The 20,927-nt window shown below is 46.6% G+C and overlaps 1 protein-coding gene across 1 annotated transcript in view; it reads left to right on the forward strand.

The window, feature by feature from the left end:
* Window positions 1–12,559: 12,559 nt before the first annotated feature.
* Window positions 12,560–20,927, forward strand: part of CHRM2 (cholinergic receptor muscarinic 2) — a 185,125-nt gene continuing 176,757 nt past the window's right edge. Inside the window, exon 1 of the mRNA XM_073567532.1 lies at window positions 12,560–14,575. The gene's annotated coding sequence lies outside the window, so the exon portion shown is untranslated. The remainder of the gene's footprint in view (window positions 14,576–20,927) is intronic.

Consider the following 20,927-nt stretch of genomic DNA (forward strand, 5'->3'; position numbering starts at 1 on the left):
ACAGCGATCTCGCTGGAGAGATCGCTGATGTGTTACAAAATCACATCAGCGAGATCGCTGTGTGTAACAGGCCCTTAAGGCATCATAAATACTTCACATAATTAATACTGCCCCTATGTATAAGAATATAACTACTATAACACTGCCCCTATGTACAAGAATATAACTACTATAATACTGCCCCTATGTACAAGAATATAACTACTATAATACTGCTCCTATGTACAAGAATATAACTACTATAATACTGCTCCTATATACAAGAATATAACTACTATAATACTGCCCCCTATGTACAAGAATATAACTACTATAATACTTCCCCTATGTACAAGAATATAACTACTATAATACTGCTCCTATGTACAAGAATATAACTACTATAATACTGCTCCTATATACAAGAATATAACTACTATAATACTGCCCCCTATGTACAAGAATATAACTACTATAATACTGCCCCTATGTACAAGAATATAACTACTATAATACTGCTCCTATGTACAAGAATATAACTACTATAATACTGCCCCCTATGTACAAGAATATAACTACTATAATACTGCCCCCTATGTACAAGAATATAACTACTATAATACTGCTCCTATGTACAAGAATATAAATACTATATTACTGCCCCTATGTACAAGAATATACTATAATACTGCCCCTATGTACAAGAATATAACTACTATAATACTGCCCCTATGTACAAGAATATAACTACTATAATACTGCTCCTATGTACAAGAATATAACTACTATAATACTGCCCCTATGTACAAGAATATAACTACTATAATACTGCTCCTATGTACAAGAAGATAACTACTATAATACTGCCCCTATGTACAAGAATATAACTACTATAATACTGCTCCTGCAGTACACCAGGAGATGTGGAGGGGGCCGTAGGAGGGTAACAACCCAGCAGCAGGACCGCTACCTCCGCCTTTGTGCAAGGAGGAACAGGAGGAACACTGCCAGAGCTCTGCAAAATGACCTCCAGCAGGCCACAAATGTGCATGTGTCTGCACAAACGGTTAGAAACCGACTCCTTGAGGATAGTCTGAGTGCCCGACGTCCACAGATGGGGGTTGTGCTAACAGCCCAACACCATGCAGGACGCTTGGCATTTGCCACAGAACACCAGGATTGGCCACTGGCGCCCTGTGCGATTCATAACTGAAAGCAGGCTCACACTGAGCACATGTGACAGACGTGACAGAGTCTGGAGACGCTGTGGAGAGCGATCTGCTGCCTGCTACATCCTTCAGCATGACCGGTTTGGCAGTGGGTCCATAATGGTGTGGGGTGGCATTTCTTGGAAGGCCGCACAGCCCTCCATTTGCTCGCCAGAGGTAGCCTGACTGCCATTAGGTACTGAGATGAGATCCTCAGACCACTTGTGAGACCATTATGCTGGTGCGGTTGGCCTTGGGTTCCTCCTAATGCAGGACAATGCCAGACCTCATGTGGCTGGAGTTTGTCTGCAGTTCCTGCAAGATGAAGTCTTTGAAGCAATGGACTGGCCCGCCCGTTCCCCAGACCTGAATCCGATTGAGCCCATCTGGGACATCATGTCTCGCTCCATCCACCGTCACGTTGCACCACAGACTGTCCAGGAGTTGGCGGATGCTTTAGTCGAGGTCTGGGAGGAGATCCCTCTGGAGACCATCCGCCGCCTCATCAGGAGCATGCCCAGACGTTGTACAGTAGGGAGGTCATACAGGCACGTGGAGGCCACACACACTACTGAGCATCATTTCGACTTGTTTTAAGGACATTACATTCCACTTTAATTTTTTGCGTGACTCCAAATCTAGGCCTCCATTGGTTACTAAAATTGATTTCCATTGATGATTTTTGTGTGATTTTGTTGTCAGCACATTCAACCTTGCACAGAACAAAGTATTCAGTGAGAATGTTTCATTCATTCGGATCTAGGATGTGTTATTTGAGCGTTCCCTTTATTTGTGAGCAGTGTATAATACTCTCCTATATATAAGAATATAAGAATATGATCTCGTTTTGTCGTGTGCATCTCTTGCTGTAGTTGCTCATTTGGATGCATACAGTGACTTTCTATCATAAGGACTTCGTATTTCTGCACTTCTGAATCTTGGTGATTTAATCTGAGCAGTTAACCCTTTTCCTCCTGTACCATGTTAGGTCATAAATCATACAGAGATATTTGGCGATGAAGCCACCACTGAGTCTTCCTGATGTCTCACTGTTTAATTAAACAGCGCTATGTAGCAGCCAGTGAGATGTAATAGCGCTCGGCTCCTTCTTCATTTGTCATTCTTTCCCATGAATATGTAATTATGATAATCTGTTTACATAAGGAAAAAAAAGAATCATAGGAATGTAACATTTGTAGCCTTTTACAGGATAGACCCCTTAAAAAAAAACCGAAGAAACGCAGATAAAATGGAAGCAAACAGCCTGTCAGCCCCAGAGGCAGAGATGAAATGTGGGACTCAGCGGTAAAACTGGGGGTGATTCAAGGTGTCAGGTAGGAAGTGCGGGGGGAGAACAGCAGCGTTTGATGTGACAGGTGGAGATAGGGAGGAGGAGGGTGTCAAGGTTATGGAACGATAGAGAATATTAAGGAAATCATGAAAATACTGAATATATTGTCGCTGTTAAGAAAAGTGATGGGAAAGAGAACTGCGGGAATGATAGATAGGAGAGGCAGTGCATATAATTTGTATCCAGAGGCAACACTCAAGGGGTCGCTGCTCCTTAAGACACTAATCTGATAGCATGACGAATAGACAATCAGCAAAGCACTTACTCCAAACTGCTGGCCACTAAGTTTTTATCTTTTTTCTAACTTGCTGTCCACTGCCTGTTGTCAAGTATAATCCATCATTAGCAGCACAGAAGTAGAGATGGGTTACAAGTAGTGAGTTGGGATTTTGTCCTTTTGTTGCTGCACTTTTGTCCTTTGGACCACTCTTAGGCATAACAGAGAGGTGGGTTTCCAGTTCAGGATGGGGAATCTATTGAACAATTGCAGGTAAAATATATATTGGGACGTGTCAAAAAGGGAGCTCCAGCATGTGATTTCTACAATTTGCATCTACTGCTGCTCAGTCCTGCTGGTTAACACATTGTTTGCTGTAAGCATTACGAACTGTTAGCTTAAGATTATTGACATTGTGCTGCAATCATCTCTACAATCTTTTGTGGCCTGGGTTTTTTCCTGCTTGGTTCATCAGCCATTCAACATAACCAGTTGTCCTTGGCCTTGCAGTGTACAAGTGACCGAGAAGAAGAGATGGAGCCGACGGGAGGCGAAGTGACTAGAGGCCTTGAGGCCACATTAAAGGTAGTCAAGGACAAGAGAAATGCTCCGAGACATATATGCAAAAGCAGGAGGACACGGAGTCAAGAGAATCTGTTTAAAAGATGTATAGTTACATCATAACACAATAAATGAATCCATTAAAGCCTGTTTCACACTTCAAAGGGGCATCACTTACATAGTAATGGTGGTTTTACCCCTTGCGGTAATTGTTCTTGCTGTGTACGTGTTAAAAGCAAGAGAGTCACGCAAACAACCTTTTGGAACATGGATAAACCTCAGTTATTCCATATCAAAGATAAAATGACTTGCCACTCTATGGGGGTTATTTATATAGTGAGATGTCCCTGTGACAAGCTTTATGTTAAGAGAAAATTACATGAGAGGATTAAGGAACACGCAGATAATATCTCCAAAGGATTTGTGGGACATCCATCCAGCCGAAAAGCATGGCAAGACTTGTGTGGGGGTCTTCATTTTTTGGTACTCAAAAAGTACAAAAAAATCCCAGGAGTGGGGATGACATAAAAAGCATGTCTAGAGTGGAACCCAAGTGGATTTTTATGCTGGATAGTTTGGTGCCAAAGGGATTAAACCATGAAATTGAACTGTATGCTTTGTGAACCATTTCAGTTCATTCCTTTTGTGAGCCTTCGTTGCCACTTATCCTTTCAGGCCATGGGACTCATGTGGATTCAGAATGAAGCATCAGTTTGCATTTTAAAATAAGGAAAACAAAATTTTTTTTACGGTTATGAGGAAATATAATTAAAATAAAACTTTACATTTTGGGGGGTGTTTTGTTTCAGGTTTTTAAATGCTCATTTTTTAAAATGCTCAGTTTTTAAAGTTCAGTTTCATTTCAATAAAGCTTTTTTGCATATTATTTATTTATTTTAATCATCTGCTGCGGTTTTAAATATACTATCTGCCGAAGGACACACCACTGCCAGCAATAGGGTGCGTCATTTTTGCACATTGGATGCGGGGGTATGTAGAGTGATAGCGGTAGTGCAGGTTCCATACCTTTGAGGAAGGGGGACGGTTCCCCCGAAACGCGTCAGGATTGGCCCTTGCATGTGTCCGTCGTGCACGGACCAGTGACGTCACCGTTAACATCACACACCCCCCGCTAACCACGCCCCCCGCTTGCCACGCTACTGCACGGCGGCGCCATTGGCTGAGGTCGCCTGCCGTCCTGCGGGGCGCGCTCTCTTGTGGGTAGTGCGTGTTTTTCAAGTGCAAACGGGAGGACGCTCCCTGCATCTCACTGACTTTACATGCCCACTGGCCGTTACATGAAAATCGGCACCACCGGCAACAAGTCTTCTCACCAGTGAGTACCACCATTTGTCCTCTTGGACTGCCAATTTCTGCATTTCATTTCATTGTTTTCGTTTACACAGCACTGGTACTACTCCCTTTTTGAGCTTTGTTGTTTCGCACTTCAGTTTTCTGGCGTCAGTCAAAATCCGTTGTTAGCAGAAAAAAACGGATTTGCCAGGCGGATCCGTTTTTTTCCCCGTAGACTTGTATTAGTGACGGATTGTGACGGATGGCCATCCGTTTTGTCCATTGTGCGACGGATACGTCGGAAAATAGGTGTCCGTCGTCCGGAAACAACGTCCATAGGAACATTTTTTGTCTCCGTCGAAAAGTCTGACAGTGACGGATCCGTCGCCATCCGTCGTCTGCTAGAATGGACGCCTATGAGCGACAGATCCGTCGCTGCCCATCATATGACGGAATCCATCGCTGGATTCCATTTTTTCAAACTGAGCATGCCCAGAACACTTTATCTTCATTTAATTTAACCCCAAAAGCCGTTCTGGCACTGAAAAAAGTCTCTCTCGCTCTCAAGCTCTCTTTCTCTCTCTCTCTCTCTCTCTCTCCAGAATCCTGTCCCTTTAAATTCTACCAAATGCTGCTTCGATGGATCCGTCAAAAAAACAGATCCGGTGTATGTTTTTTACAATCTGCACAGGATCCGTTTTTTGAACACTTTGACGGATTGTGACTCTAAAAGACTGAAGTGTGAAACAGGCCTAAGGTAGAAGACAAGGAATTTTGAATGAAGGACTCAGAGTAAGTCTGGGGTCAACACAATTAAAATATAAGGATCAGGAAATCACATTCCTAAGTTAAAACAAGGGAGTTTAAATCCCAGGGAATGAAGATGTTACATATGTAACTCAGCTAAGTGCTGCAGGAATGCTCCTTACCAATGTAAATCCCTGTGTGACACCAGACAACGTAGCCCCCAACGCGCGTTTCGTGTGGGCTTCCTCAGGGGGCTGTTCCTCTATAACCTGTGTACAAGTGACCGAGATCAACTGATGGACGTGATGGGAGGTCACCAACTACTGGTGGAATTTAGATTTCTCTCTTGTTTATTTTCTATTCATTTTTCAATTGGTAAAAAGAAATGATCAACATTTCTGTTTTTGAAAGCTTCTTATTCTGCAGTATTTTTTTTCCACAGCTGTCTGACATTTTTGCACAATACTATATATGTATATACTATGTATATATATATATATATATAGTATATATATAATGTTTGTATACATGTGTGCATGATATGCTTTTTTGTGAGTATATATTTGCTTGTGTGTGTAATGTATCTATATATATATATACTTCTGTGTGGTTGCTGTACATATAAATCCTTTTTCAAGAGTTTCTAAAAGAAAGGCGGCTGAGATAAGAGATCAAACCAAGAAAATAATAGAAGGAGGCAGCAAATTGTGAGATATAAGACAAGAAAGAACAGCAAGAGTGAGACAATGTGAGAGTGTGGGAGAGAGACATACAGGGACTGATAGGAAAGAGAGGGAGAAAGTGAGGGAGAGATATACAGGGACTGATAGGAAAGAGAGGGAGAAAGTGGGGGAGAGATATACAGGGACTGATAGGAAAGAGAGGGAGAAAGTGGGGGAGAGATATACAGGGACTGATAGGAAAGAGAGGGAGAAAGTAGGGGAGAGACACACAGGGACTGATAGGAAAGAGAGAGAGAGTGAGGGAGAGATATTCAGGGACTCATAGGAAAGAGAGGGAGAGAGCAGGCGAAAGACATACAGGGACTGATAGAAAAGAGAGCAAGAGAGTGAGGGAGAGAGATACAGGGACTGATAAAAAAGAAAGTGGGGGAGAGACAAACAGGGACTGATAGGAAAGAGAGGGAGAAAGTAGGGGAGAGACATACAGGGACTGATAGGAAAGAGAGAGAGAGTGAGGGAGAGATATTCAGGGACTCATAGGAAAGAGAGGGAGAGAGCAGGCGAAAGACATACAGGGACTGATAGAAAAGAGAGCAAGAGAGAGAGGGAGAGAGATACAGGGACTGATAAAAAAGAATGTGGGGGAGAGACAAACAGGGACTGATAGGAAAAAGAGGGAGAAAGTGTGGGAGAGATATGCAGGTACTGATAGGAAAGATAGGGGGAAAATAGGGGAGAGATATACAGGGACTGATAGGAACGAGAGGTAGAAAGTAGTGGAGTGAGAGATACAGGGACTGATAAAGAGAGGGAGAAAGTGGGGGAGAGATAAACAGGGACTGATAGGAAAGATAGGGAGAAAGAAGGCGTGATGGTGTGATAGGCTATATGGATATCATTTTGTGTATATTTCTATAGGAAGCTCATCTGCATATTTCCGGTGCATTCTGGGAAGAGGAGAAGAGTTGCCCTAAGCTGATCGATCGCTGGGACTTGCTGGGTCTCGCTGTTTGAGGACATCGCAAAACCAGGGATTGGAGAAGCAGGAAGCTCATCTGCATGCTTCCGGTGCATTCTGGGAAGAGGAGAAGAGTTGCCTTAAGCTGATCGATCTCTGGGACTTGCCGGGTCTCGCTGTTTGGGGACATCGCAAAACCAGGGATTGGAGAAGCAGGAAGCTCATCTGCATATTTCGGGTGCATTCTGGGAAGAGGAGAAGAGTCGCCTTAAGCTGATCGATCGCTGGGACTTGCCGGGTTTTGCTGTTTGAGGACATCGCAAAACCAGGGATTGGAGAAGCAGGAAGCTCATCTGCATATTTCCGGTGCATTCTGGGAAGAGAAGAGTCGCCTTAAGCTGATCGATCGCTGGGACTCGCCGGGTCTCGCTGCTTGAGGACATCGCAAAACCAGGGATTGGAGAAGCAGGAAGCTTATCTGCATATTTCCGGTGCATTCTGGGAAGAGGAGAAGAGTCACCTTAAGCTGATCGATCGCTGAGACTTGCCGGGTCTCGCTGCTTGAGGACATCGCAAAATCTCGCGCCTGACGGTGCGCGAGTTTCCACCCATCGTAGACTGCATCAGCAACAGCAATATGGAAGAGAAGAAAATCCACATGGTCACCTGCCACACATGCTACATGTTCATGGATCTTCCGGCCCAAAAACTCAAGTTTACCTGTCAGAACTGCAAACTTGTTGCCCTCTTAGAGGAAAAGGTGCAGGGACTAGAAGAAAGAATAGCAACATTGAAGGTAATTAAAGAACATGAGGACTTCTTGGATGAAGCAGAAGCAACCATTCAGGATACGGAAAGTGAGAAAAGCTTCAGAGCACATACAGAGGCTGAAAAGTGGAGCCATGTGACGAAAAGAAGCAAACAGATCAAGTGGTCATCACCACCCACACAGCTTAGCAACCAATATGAAGCCCTCATGCTGGAGAACGAAAATGGCACAGCTCAGGATGATACCGTATCTACAAGAGAAGACACACTATCAACAAAAGAAGTTACTCTGTCAACAAAAGCGGAAACAAATGACACTCAAAAACACTCACGAGCATCAAGCAGTGCGTCCGGAAAGAAAAGAAGAGTGGTAGTTATGGGCGACTCACTACTAAGAGGCACGGAGGCAACTATCTGCAGGCCGGACATAACCGCACGAGAAGTATGCTGCCTCCCAGGAGCAAAAATCAAGGATGTGGCCAACAGGATACCAACTATCCTCAAATCCAAGGACGACTACCCTCTCCTACTGATACATGTAGGCACAAACGCCACGGCAAGAAATGACCTACCAACTATCTGCGAAGACTTTGAAATTCTGGGGAAGAAAATAAAGGAACGGAACGTACAGGTTGTTTTCTCATCAATCCTCCCAGTCGATGGTCATGGCATCAGAAGATGGAATAAGATACTAGAGGTGAACAACTGGCTACGACGGTGGTGCAGGCAGCAAGGATTTGGATTCTTGGACCATGGCGTGAATTACCTCTACGATGGACTTGTCGCAAGAGATGGGATACACCTCACAAAACCTGTGAAACACACATTCGCCAGAAGACTTGCCACACTCATCAGGAGGGCTTTACACTAGAAGATGAGGGGATGGGAGGAAAAACAGCAGACAAGAACATGCAGCAGTAGGACAAACTAATCAAGGATACTAGATGTGGTACAGAGGACCCAAGACAGGGTACTCAGAAGGAAGCTAAGAAAAAGGAAGCAAAACTTCTTTCCTGCATGCTGACCAACGCAAGAAGCCTGACCAATATGTTTGAAGATCTGGAGTTGGTAATGTAGGAGGAAAAATACGACATAGTATGAATAACTGAGACATGGTTAGACGACAGCTATGACTGGGCGGCTAACTTGCAAGGATATGATTTGTTTAGAAGGGATCGTAAAAAAAGGAAAGGGGGTGGAGTCTGTCTATATATAAAGTCCGCTTTAAAGCCCACACTAAGAGAAGATATACAAGAGGGAAATGAAGAGGTGGAGTCTCTATTGGGTGGAGATACAAGGAGGGAAAAGTAATAAAATCCTCATAGGGGTTTGTTATAAGCCACCAAATATAACAGAAACCACTGAAAATGTATTATTGAAACAAATAGACAAAGCAGCAAATCACAATGAGGTGATTATTATGGGGGACTTCAACTACCCCGACATAGACTGGGAAACTGAAACCTGCCTATCTCAGAAAGGAAACCAATTTCTGTCAGTGACCAAGGATAATTATCTGTCACAACTTGTGCAGGGCCAAACTAGAGGGACAGCCCTTCTGGACTTAATTTTAAGCAACAGGCCAGAGAGAATAACAGAAGTACGAGTCGATGGGCACCTAGGGAGCAGTGACCACAATATAATACAATTCCATTATGAATAACATAATATTATAGGTAGATGGTTGACCCAGCTAAGGGGAAGGAATTTTTTTTCCCTATGGAGAAAATTGGCTTCTACTCTGTGGGTTTTTTGCATTCCCCAGGATCAACAATGCAGAACAGCTGCACTAAAAATAGGCTGAACTAGATGGACATAAGGTCTTCCTTCAGCCTTCAAAACTATGTTACAATGTTACTTATTTTCATAGCATTTTTCTTGTATGTCTATAGCCTGACTGTATCTGTCTCTTGATGACCCCCTGTAGTTCTTTAATCCCCAAGGCTCCTTTGTTCTCCTCTGGGAGGCCTGGAAACTTTCCCAACCTGTTTGACTACCCCTGGACACAAGGAAGGGGGTGGGAAGAACAGGAGCTGGTCAAGTCAGTTCCTGTGTGGAGTGGATCATATAAAGATTGCACTTCAGAAAGAAGGACTCATTTTATTCTCTGGTGCTAGAGTTTTGGAATCTCGTCTCCCTGGACATTTTATCCTGTTACTGGACTACATTCTTGTTCTGGAATATTATATCCTCAGTGTGGTGGATTGTTTATGGACCTTCTAATTTTGCCTGTAATAAAGGTCTTGGGATTGTTCACCCCTCCCTCGCTCTGTTGGTTGTGTGGTATCGGAGAAGAACCCCGTGACAGAAGGGGAGAGAAATACAGGGACTGATAAGAAAGAGCGCAAGAGAGTGAGAGAGAGATACAGGGGCTGATAGTAAAGAGGGTGAGGGAGAGACATACAGGGACTGATAGGAAAGAGAGGGAGAAAGTAGAGGAAACACATACAGGGACTGATAGGAAAAAGAGGGAGAACGTAGGGGAGAGAGAGATACATGGACTGATAAGAAAGAGAGGGAGAAAGTGGGGGAGAGATATACAGGGACTGATAGGAAAGAGAGAGAGAAAGTGGGGGAAAGATATACAGGGACTTATAGGAAAGAGGGAGAAAGTAGGGGAGAGACATACAGGGACGGATGGGAAAGAGAGCAAGAGAGTGAAGGAGAGCGATACAGGAACTGATAGGAAAGAGAGTGGGGGAGAGACATACAGGGACTGATAGGAAAGAGAGGGAGAAAGTAGGGGAGAGACATACAGGGACTGATAGGAAAGAAAGGGGGAATGAGAGAGTGCGGGAGAGACATACAGGGACTGATAGGAAAGAGAGGGAGAAAGTAGGGGAGAAACATACAGAAACATACAGGGAATGATCGGAAAGAGAGTGCGAAAATAGGGGAGAGACAAGCAGGGACTGATAGGAAAGAGAGCAAGAGAATGTGGGAGAGACATACAGGGACTGATAGGAAAGAGAGGGAGAAATTAGGGAGTGATTGAAAAGAGAGGGAGAAAGTGGGGGAGAGACACAAAGGGACTGTAAGGAAAGAGAGGGAGAATGAGAGAGTGGGGGAGAAACAAACAGGAACTGATAGGAAAGAGAGGGAGAAAGTGGAGGAGAGCCACACAGGGACTGATAGGGAAGAGAGGAATAATGAAAGAGTGGGGGAGAGACAAACAGGGACTGATAGGAAAGAGAGGGAGAAAGTAGAGATACAGGGGCTGATAAGAAAAAAGTGAGAAAGTGGAGGAGAGATATACAGGGACCGATGGGAAAGAGAGGGATAAAGCATGAGAGAGACATACAGGGACTGATAGGAAAGAGAGCAAGAGAGTGAGGGAGAGAGATACAGGGACTGATAGGAAAGAGAGTGGGTGAGAGACATACAGGGACTGATAGGAAAGAGAGGAAGATAGTGGGAAAGAGATAAACAGGGATTGATAGCAAAGAGAGGGAGAAAGTGGGGGAGAGATATACAGGGACTGATAGGAAAGAGGGAGAAAGTGGGGAGAGACATACAGGGACTGACAGGAAAGAAAGGGAGAATAAGAGAGTGCGGGAGAGACATGCAGAGACTGATAGGAAAGAGAGGGAGAAATTAGAGACATACAGGGACCTATAGGAAAGAGCAAGAGGATGTGGAAGAGACATACAGGGACTGAGAGGAAAGAGAGGAAGAAAGTAGGAGACAAACAGGGACTGATAGAAAAGAGAGGGAGAAAGTGGGGGAGAGACACACAGGGACTGTAAGGAAAGAGAGGGAGAATGAGAGAGAGGGGATAGACAAACAGGAACTGATAAGAGGGGGAGAGACTCACAGGGACTGATAGGAAAGAGAGGGAGAATGAGAGAGTGGGGAGAGACAAACAGAGACTGATAGAAAAGAGAGGTAGAAAGTAGGAGAGAGACTTTCAGGGATTGATAGGAAACAGGGAGAAAGTAGGGAGAGACATTCAGGGACTGATAGGAAAGAGAGGGAGAAAGTAGGGGAGAGTCAAACAGGGACTGATAGGAAAGAGAGTGGAGGAGAGTCATACAGGGACTGATAGGAAAGTAGGGGAGAGACATACAGGGACTGATAGGAAAGAGAGGGACAATGAGAAAGTGGGGGAGAGATATTCTGGGACAGATAGGACAGAGTTACGACAGAGAGCAGTGCAGAGGGATAGGCTTAAAGGGACTGCAATGGGCAGTGAGTGAGGTGTGAACATAAGAAGACAGTGAGGCACTTGCAAAGACTGTAAGGGTAAGACATAAAGAGAGACAGAGGAGTGAGGGAAGCAGAGAAGAGACAATAAGGGAGAAACAGCAGAGTCAAAAAGGGAAACATAGATACTAGAGAACATGGAGACAGAGAGAGACACCTATAGGACTAGGAGACCATGAGACAGGAGAGAGTATGTCAGAGACAGTGGCAGAAAGAGACATTGATAAAAGGACAGGGAAAGGAGAGAGAAGAGACATTGTGAGACACAACAGAAAAAAGACTGGGGGATACACAGAGAAGAAGAGACAGAGGAACAAGAGAAGAGACATATTGAGAAAGGTAGGAAGAGGAGTAGAGAAAATAGACAGAGGAATATGAGAGACAGGTGAAGATGAGGGAGAGGAGAGACATGCAGAGACCCCCAGAGAAGAGGGTGAGACTGCACAGAAACAGAGGACAGGAGAGATAGAGAGACTGGATGTGAGAGTCTCATTCAGAGATGCAGGAAAAGAGAGATACCAGCATGGAAGACACTGAGGGAGGAAAGAGAAAGACAGAGAGGAGCAGAGCCAGTAAAGAGACAGCAGGAATGGGGAAGAGACAGAGGGATGGAGAGAGGGGGTGATGAGTATGGAAAGAGGCATCAGAATATGATGATGAGAGTGACAGGAGAGGAGACAGAGTCATTCTCTATTCAGCCAGAGACACCAAATCAGGGAGCAGTGCGGATCTCATTGGAGGAGCCGCACATTCAGCAGCTGTAATCCTGTCCTAGTGCAGGGTCTGCGCACAGTTACCGCCAGCAGCTCAGCGGGCAGCAGCAGCTCCAGGAGCAGCGGGCACTGAGCGGAGCCGGCACCTGCAGGAGCAGCGGGCACTGAGCGGATCCGGCACCTGCAGGAGAAGAGGGCACTGAGCGGATCCGGCACCTGCAGGAGAAGAGGGCACTGAACGGAGCCGGCACCTGCAGGAGAAGTGGGCACTGAGCAGAGTCGGCACCTGCAGGAGAAGTGGGCACTGAGATGAGCTGGTACCTGCAGGAGAAGTGGGCACTGAGCGGATCCGGCACCTTCAGGAGCAGCGGGCACTGAGCAGAGCCGGCACCTGCAGGAGCAGCGGGCACTGAGCGGAGCCGGCACCTGCAGGAGAAGAGGGCACTGAGCAGAGTCGGCACCTGCAGGAGAAGTGGGCACTGAGCGGATCCGGCACCTGCAGGAGAAGTGGGCACTGAGCAGAGTCGGCACCTGCAGGAGAAGCGGGCACTGAGCGGAGCCGGCACCTGCAGGAGAAGAGGGCACTGAGCGGAGCCGGCACCTGCAGGAGAAGTGGGCACTGAGATGAGCTGGTACCTGCAGGAGCAGCGGGCACTGAGCGGATCCGGCACCTTCAGGAGCAGCGGGCACTGAGCAGAGCCGGCACCTGCAGGAGCAGCGGGCACTGAGCGGAGCCGGCACCTGCAGGAGAAGAGGGCACTGAGCAGAGTCGGCACCTGCAGGAGAAGTGGGCACTGAGCGGATCCGGCACCTGCAGGAGAAGTGGGCACTGAGCAGAGTCGGCACCTGCAGGAGAAGCGGGCACTGAGCGGAGCCGGCACCTGCAGGAGAAGTGGGCACTGAGCGGATCCGGCACCTGCAGGAGAAGCGGGCACTGAGCAGAGTCGGCACCTGCAGGAGAAGTGGGCACTGAGCGGATCCGGCACCTGCAGGAGAAGTGGGCACTGAGCAGAGTCGGCACCTGCAGGAGAAGCGGGCACTGAGCGGAGCTGGCACCTGCAAGAGAAGTGGGCACTGAGCGAATCCGGCACCTGCAGGAGAAGCGGGCACTGAGCAGAGCCGGCACCTGCAGGAGAAGCGGGCACTGAGCGGATCCGGCACCTGCAGGAGAAGTGGGCACTGAGCAGAGTCGGCACCTGCAGGAGAAGTGGGCACTGAGCGGATCCGGCACCTGCAGGAGAAGTGGGCACTGAGCAGAGCCGGCACCTGCTGGAGAAGCGGGCACTGAGCAGAGCCGGTACCTGCAAGAGAAGAGGGCACTGAGCAGAGCCGGCACCTGGCGGATCCGGCACCTGCAGGAGAAGAGGGCACTGAGCGGAGCCGGCACCTGCAGGAGAAGTGGGCACTGAGCGGAGCCGGCACCTGCAGCAGAGTTGGGCACTGAGCGGAGCCGGCACCTGCAGCAGAGTTGGGCACTGAGCGGAGCCGGCACCTGCAGGAGAAGAGGGCACTGAGCGGAGCCGGCACCTGCAGCAGAGTTGGGCACACCACCTCCCCCTGCTTCACCTTTCTAACCAGATGGATGAATTCTCACTGTGCTCCCTCTGACACTGCAGCCATTCCCCACATTGCATTGCCTGAGGCGCATGAAGTTGGCAGTGCCATGTTCTGAGCACTAACAGCAGAGATGTGACACAGAGGAGCAGCCATCACCCAGGACCATGCCACCGCTCTTCTAACTGTCCTGCCACAGCAGCCACCACCCTCAGCTCCAAAGAAGACAGGATGGGAGCCTTATACCCAGACCCCTGCACCTTCTTATGACAGGTGGGCACTGCCCCAACCACCTCTACTGCCCAGCAGGGAGCCCAACTTGCAGAAAGCTCTTTCCCAGGTAGGTGGCTGCTCTTGTCATGTCCTCATAGAGCTGTGAGTGTGGCACCCATGCTGCCTGGGGCATGTGCAGGTTGGCAGTGGCCCCTCTCGCTGTGGGGACGCAGAAGGTGCTGTCGTCAACTGTTTCAGTAACACCAGATGCTCCCTTTCTGCAGAAATCCAGGAATCCACTACAGTCATTTGTCAGTTTCCCACCCAAGGCAAACATTGCAGCACTTAATTACCGTCAGTCCTAATGACAAACTGCATTTTCTGCCATGTAGTCATTTAACACTTCACCTAAGCTGGTGAGGAGGTGCCAACCTTGCAGGATTGTGCTCAGGTGCCAGTCTAGATGGGCTGCTGATCCCAATCCCCAATACCATTACCGGCCATACCCACCCGCACTTACCAATTTAATTTCCACCTTCATGGTCCACTTGTGGCTGTTGCTCAGTGGACAAGGGGTTAACTTCTGCCCATGCCGCCTATGCCACTGGCAACATATTGTCCAACATTGTTTTTTTTTATTAATCAGTTCCCTTCTGTCCCTAACCTAGTTGGCACAAGCTCAATATAATCTCTCACCTATTACGGTGCCCATTGTGGTGTCCAATTTTTTATACAGCATTGGCAGTATCCAGAACACGGCAGGTTATTGCCCTGAATATGGAAGGTTAAATGCTCTCGTAACCTCCATTATTACTAACAGAATATTTGTGGCACCCTATATCTATGGCGCTAACTTATTACACAAGCTTAATGGTGCCCTTTCCTCCTTATTGATGCCCCTTCCTTCTTGTTAGTGCACCTTCAGCAATGTTGTTGTCCCTTCCTCCTTGTTGTTGCCTCTTCATTTTTGTTGGTACTACTTCCTCCTTATAAGTGCCCCTACTTCCTCCTTGTTGATGACCTGTCCTCCTTGTTGATAACCCTTCCTCCTTGCTGATGCCCCTTCCTCATTGTCGGTGCCCTTTCCTCCTTGTTGTTACCTACTCTTCTTTGTTGGCCCCTTTCTCCTTGTTAGTGCCCCTTCCTCATTGTTGGCCCCTTTCTACTTGTTGGCACCCCTTCCTCATTGTTGGTGCCCCTTCCAACTTGTTGATCCCCCTTCCTCCTTGTTCATGCTCCTTATTCCATGTTGGTGCCCCTTCCTCCCTATTGTGGCCCCTTCCTGCTTGTTATTGCCATTTCCTCGTTGATACCCCTTCCTCCTTGTTGGTGCCCCTTCCTCCTTGTTAGCACCCCTTCCTCCTTGTTTGTGCCCTTTCTTCCTTATTGATGCCTCTTCCTCCTTGTTAGTGCCCCTTCTTCCTTGTTATTGTCCCTTCCTCTTTGTTGGTGCCTCGTCCTCCTTGTTGTTGCCCCTTTCTCCTTGTTGGTGCCCTTTCCTCCTTGTTAGCACCCCTTCCTCCTTGTTATTGCCCTTTCCTCCTTGTTGATACCCCTTCCTCCTTGTTGGTGCCCCTTCCTCCATGTTAGCACCCCTTCCTCCTTGTTTGTGCCCTTTCCTCCTTATTGATTCCTCTTCCTCCTTGTTAGAGCCCCTTCTTCCTTGTTACTTCCCCTTCCTCTTTGTTGGTGCCTTGTCCTCCTTGTTGTTGCCCCTTTCTCCTTGATGGTGCCTTTTCCTCCTTGTTGTTACACCTTCCTCCTTGTTGGTGTCCCTTTTCCATTTTGGTACCCCTTCCTCCTTTTTGGTGCCCCTTCCTCCTTGTTAGCACCCCTTCCTCCTTGTTTGTGCCCTTTCTTCTTTATTGATTCCTCTTCCTCCTTGTTAGAGCCCCTTCTTCCTTGTTATTGTCCCTTCCTCCTTGTTAGCACCCCTTCCTCCTTGTTATTGCCCTTTCCTCCTTGTTGATACCCCTTCCTCCTAGTTGGTGCCCCTTCCTCCTTGTTTGCACCCCTTCCTCCTTTTTTATGCTCTTTCCTCCTTATTGATTCCTCTCCCTCCTTGTTAGAGCCCCTTCTTCCTTGTTATTGCCCCTTCCTCTTTGTTGGTGCCTTGTCCTCCTTGTTGTTGCCCCTTTCTCCTTGTTGGTGCCCTTTCCTCCTTGTTGTTACACCTTCCTCCTTGTTGGTGTCCCTTTTTCATGTTGGTACCCCATCCTTCTTGTTGTTGCCTTTTCCTCCATGTTGGTGTCCCTTTCTTATGTTGCCCCTTTTAGCTGCACAAACATGCTAACATTACCAGGTTGGGATTTCAGTGGGTTAATAATAGTGTCTAATTTTCCGTTACTTCCATAGCACCAACCTATTCCACTGCGCTGTATGCCTCCACCTGCTAGTGAGCGTGCCTTCCCCTACCTAGTCCTTTGTTCCTAATCTGTTGAGCATCCCTCTTAATTCTCGGTTACTCCTCAACACAACCCAGGAGGTAAATGGAAAAATAAAAAGGAGGAGTCCCCCACCACCCTTTTCCCAAATCTCTGTAATCTTATTTCCCATAATCTAGAACATTTTTGCTGATGGCGACTTTATAAGGACAAGTAGGTTAAACCCATTATACAAAGGACCTATGCTCCATCCCCAGACCCCCCTCCCATACTCAAACTGTGGTTGGCGGGGAACATGGGCAATGGGATCTGAAACCTCAATATACAGATGATTACCAAGGGGGGGAACTTGGGCTTCTGATTAAAGGGATGATATAAATTGGAAGCCCATGAATCATTTATACCCGGGGAGAGGAGCACTTTAATTTTCCTGCCCAGGAACATTAAGTGATGATCTCTCTGTACGTTTGGGGAAGACTTTGTTACCAGCTCGGAAGGCACCTCAAGAGTGGGCAAATTGGAAACGTTAAGGGATTAATCTTCGGAGCCTTTGATCATTCGCTTCCAGGGGGCTTTCATCTTCTCCTAGCCAGAGCCAGACGTCCATTGAGGATGAGTGGTGGGACACGATTCCGTAGCTGCATCGATAATGATGACATCTGATGGGTGATCTATTTTATGATCAGGAGATCAAATTAGGTCCAATTAAAACATAAAAATCACTATGGGGGTTCACAAACTTTCCAGATTCATTGTATTGTGGTAGCCATGAGCCTGAATCAATATTGTGAGGGAGGTGTGATTACTGTGAAATGGTGTAGAAGGAGAGCGAAGTGTGTGACGGGGGTACGATCTGTATACTGGGAAATACTGACATGGCGATGACTAGAGGCCAGAGGGTGAAAAATCAGCGCAGGATATGTGTATAGACGTGAAAACTTGTAGAATAGTGAGGTGTACTGTATACATGAGTTATTCTATCTATTATCTATCTATAATCTATCTATTAACTATTTATTTATCTATCTATTATCTATTAACTATCTATAATCTATCTATTTATCTATATATTTTCTATCTATTATCTATCTATATATCTATTGTCTATCTATCTATTATCTATCTATCTAGATATCTATTATCTATATCTCTATCAACCTATCTTTTCACCCATCCATCCATCCTTCCATCCATCCACCTTTCTATCTATCCATCCCTCCATCCATCCACCCATATATCCATCCATCCACCCATCCAGCCAACCCACCTAAAATCCATCCATCCACCCACACACCCATCAATCCATCCATCCATCCATCCATCCATCCACCCATCCATCCACTCATCCATCAAGCCATCCATCCACTCATCCATCCATCCATCCATCCATCCATCCATCCATCCATCCATCCATCCATCCACCCATCCATGAATCCATCCATCCATCCACCCACCCACCCATCCATCTATCCATCCATCCATCCATCCATCCATCCATCCATCTTATCTGTCTATCTACACCTTGTGACTTGGCCATTTTTTTGTCATGCAATTCTTTACCTAATTGTCAATGAACGTGGGATACACCCATATGGCATAACCAGTACAGGGCTCCTAGGTCATGTGCCGGGTGCTCAGTGCCAAAACGCCTCTTTGCTCTGGCACAGGTATTTGGATACAGGGCAGAGCCTTTGCTCCAGGTGAAGTAAAGCCTAGCCACATCTCTGCCATATTGGACTAGCTGTGGTCGGGCATGGCTCCCCGGCTGCGTTACCTCCCATCACTGGTCCCCATTATCTATTGTCGACCTCATCCCTTCCAGAACAAGTATTTCACCTTCCGCAGTGTACGATGCCCTTGTGATTGGCACCTTGCCCCCCATGAATGCAGTCATTCATCCTCCCGGTTCTATTGGATTTACATCTATTGGATTTACAGTGGCAGAAGTAAACCAGCCTGGATGGGATGAGACCGATGTAGCTGAGCTAAGGTTGCCATTTAACTCCTGTGAGCCCAATGTGAACGGTAATGTAGCAGAGCTGAGTTTGTCTGGTGTAGTAGAGCTCACTTTATCATTTGTCACGACTCCTCAAGACCCTGCAAGCTGTTACCTGAGGTTTTCCATAAGCCTCCTTCTTTAACTGCAGAAATGAAGCGGTTAAGGACAAAGTCAGCTCTGCTACATCTGTAAATGGATTACAGCGAAGCCGAGCAGCGTGACGTTACGTAGAAGGTTAGATATTAAATCAGTATTTTTTCTCATTGAGATACTATATAGAGAAGTTCCGCAGTGCTAGGTTTGTCAGAGGTAGCAGAGCTGGCTTTGTCGCTGAGTGCAGGCAAAATGCTTTGGGATTTTACCGTGTCTTTCTGGTGGTTTTGCAGCAGAGTAGCAGAGCCGCCCCATACGGGGTACTCAACAAGTGTCGAAGCTTACGGCGCAGAGGCCGCTGGCTCGGGGAGAATACCGCAACAGTGTGTTTCTCCGCAGGATGTGTTTTCATTAGTGCATATCTAGATTTATGGAAGCGAAGCCTCGTGCCAAGCTGGATCGCACTCAAGACGCTCGACAGCTTAATATCCTAATGGCCCTTAGGTAAAATCTTCTACGCCACAGCGTCGCTCTCAGGGCCGGATCTCCGTCCAAAACACAAACAACTGGTTCCACCGAAATAAAAGCTCATGAGACACGACGAGGGGATGGGGACAGCGATCCGTAGATTGCAAGCTCCTGGGCTTCTCTGCTTCCATTTGTAAATAATTATTTAAAATATAAAAATATTGTTGAAATATTTAAAAAATATTTATTTTTAATTTTTTTAAAATTTTTTTGCAATCAAAGCCAATAATCAATATCCGTGTGTGCCCAGCTACACGATTAACATTCAGGATATAGTAACCCGGAGCAAAGTCTCCAACTGGGCCAACAACCATGGTCACGGTCTGATCATATGGGCCAAATATTGGGCCCCTTAAGCTCCAGGGTCAAGGTGCGAGTGCAGATCCTGCTCCTATCATAGTTACACCCCTGTATATTAATATTCATTAATTCATTATAGATAAAGTAATTAGAATACGTGAGATCGCTGACTATTGGTTGTGCCATCAGCAATCAAAATTATTAGCAATTTCTTATTATTTTTTATTATATTATTATTATTATTTTGTGTTGTGCTATTTTATTGGGTTGGGGGTGTTCACAGCTCATAAATCCTCCTCTGTCACCCAAGTAGTAGTTTATTTAGTAATAATAACAATATAACAATATTATTATTATTTATTATTATAGCGCCATTTGTTCCATGGCGCTTTACATGTGAGGAGGGGTATACATAATACATACAAGTACAGTAATCTTAAACAATACAAGTCACGACTGGTCCAGGAGGAGAGAGGACCCTGCCCGCGAGGCCTCACAATCTACAAGGGACGGGTGAGGATACAGTAGGCGAGGGTAGAGCTCGTCGTGCAGCGGTTTGGTGGATCGGTGGTTACAGCAGGTTATAGGCTTGTCGGAACAGGTAGGTCTTCAGGGTCTTTTTGAAGGTTTCCATGGTAGGCGAGAGTCTGATATGTTGGGGTAGAGAGTTCCAGAGTAGGCGGGATGCGTGAGAGAAATCTTGTATGCGATTGTGGGAAGAGGAGATAAGAAGGGAGTACAGAAGGAGATCTTGTGAGGATCGGAGGTTTCATGCAGGTAAGTACCGGTAGACGAGGTCACAGATGTACGGAGGACTCAGGTTGTGGATGGCTTTGTATGTCATGGTTAGGGCTTGGAACTGGAGCCTTTGGGTAATGGGGAGCCAGTGCAGGGATTGACAGAGGGGAGAGGCCGGGGAATAGCGGGGGGACAGGTGGATTAGTCGGGCAGCAGAGTTAAGAATAGATTGGAGGGGTGCGAGAGTGTTAGAGGGGAGGCCACCGAGCAGGAGGTTGCAGTAGTCAAGGCGGGAGATGATGAGGGCATGGACTAGGGTTTTTGCAGATTCTTGGTTGAGGAATGTACGGATCCGTGAAATATTTTTGAGTTGAAGTCGGCAGGAAGCGGAAAGGGCTTGGATATGTGGTTTGAAGGAGAGATCAGTGTCAAGGATA

The sequence above is a fragment of the Dendrobates tinctorius genome, unplaced genomic scaffold (genome assembly GCF_039654945.1).
Source record: "Dendrobates tinctorius isolate UK_male_01 unplaced genomic scaffold, ASM3965494v1 ptg000020l, whole genome shotgun sequence".
Classification (NCBI taxonomy): Eukaryota; Metazoa; Chordata; class Amphibia; order Anura; family Dendrobatidae; genus Dendrobates; species Dendrobates tinctorius.